Source organism: Heteronotia binoei, chromosome 2 (assembly GCF_032191835.1).
Source record: "Heteronotia binoei isolate CCM8104 ecotype False Entrance Well chromosome 2, APGP_CSIRO_Hbin_v1, whole genome shotgun sequence".
NCBI lineage: Eukaryota > Metazoa > Chordata > Lepidosauria > Squamata > Gekkonidae > Heteronotia > Heteronotia binoei.
Genome location: NC_083224.1, coordinates 193,478,801 through 193,480,101, shown reverse-complemented (window position 1 = coordinate 193,480,101; position 1,301 = coordinate 193,478,801).

The window sequence follows — 1,301 nt, the reverse complement described above, 5'->3', positions numbered from 1 at the left end:
TGAGATAGCTCTCCCAGAAGCTGCCCTTTCAAGAACAGAGTCTCAGAGTGGCCTACAATCTCCTTTCCCTTTCTCCCCCACAACAGACAGCCTGTGAAATTTGAAGGGCTGAGAGAGCTCTCTCAGAAGCTGCCCTTTCAAGGACAGAATCTCAGAGCGGCCTACAATCTCCTCTCCCTTCCTCCCCACAACAGACACCCTGTGAGGTAGGTGGGGCTGGAGAGGGCTTTCACAGCAGCTTCCCTTTCAAGGACAACCTCTGCCAGAGCTGTGGCTAACCCAAGGCCATTCCAGAAGCTGCAAGTGGAGGAGTGGGGAATCAAACCCGGTCCTCCCAGATAAGAGTCCGCACACTTAACCCCTACACCAAACTGGCTGTTCTGCATTCACATTTTATTTTGGCCTGGTTATCGTGGGCCCAAATCCTGTCTGGCCCCACCCACCCGATGCTGGACGGCGCCTGGGAATTCAGCGCCGTTGCGTGACCCGGCAAGTGCCTTTTTTCTGACCTTGATCTCCTGTTGTCACTTTTGGCCAGAGAAATACTTTCCCCTCCGGTTTGCCCCTAGAAAAAGCACTTTTAGGCCTCGCTCTCCCTCAATCCTCTTACTATTTTTTAGGCTTTTTTTTTTTTCTAAACTAAACCTATTAATCGGCTTTCTGCTCTGCGGCTGCTGGGTGTGCAAAAGAGGGCTCTTTTTCTGCCCATATCGAGGACGCTGAGTTGATCCTTCTCGAGGGATTAATAAAATGGCGGCTCTTGGTGCTGATCTGCTCTTTTCCTTTTCGCTCCTGGCTGGGTGAGCCGTGGGGACGGTTTCTCTGGGGCCCACATCATAGCTGCACGCACATCCACCTCACCTCAGTTATGAATAGCCTCACCAGGTCCAACCATTTAGTCCACCGTTCGAAAGATGCCTCCAGAAGGCTCATGAGGAGGACGCAGAAGCAAATGCAGTCAAAGGTACGTTGCCTGTGTAGCTTGGAGAAACGTCGACTGTGGGGTGACAGGATAGAGGTTGACAAGATTATGCCTGGGATGGAGAAAGTAGAGAAAGAAGGACTTTGCTCCCTTTCTCACAATACAAGAACTCATGGGCATTCAATGAAATTACTGAGCAGTCAGGTTAAAACGGATAAAAGGAAGTCCTTCTTCACCCAGAGGGTGATTAACATGTGGAACTCACTGCCACAGGCTGTGGTGGCGGCTGCAAGCATAGCCAGCTTCAAGAGGGGATTGGATAAAAATATGAAGCAGAGGTCCATCCAGTGGCTGCTAGCACTCTGTGTCACTATCAGTG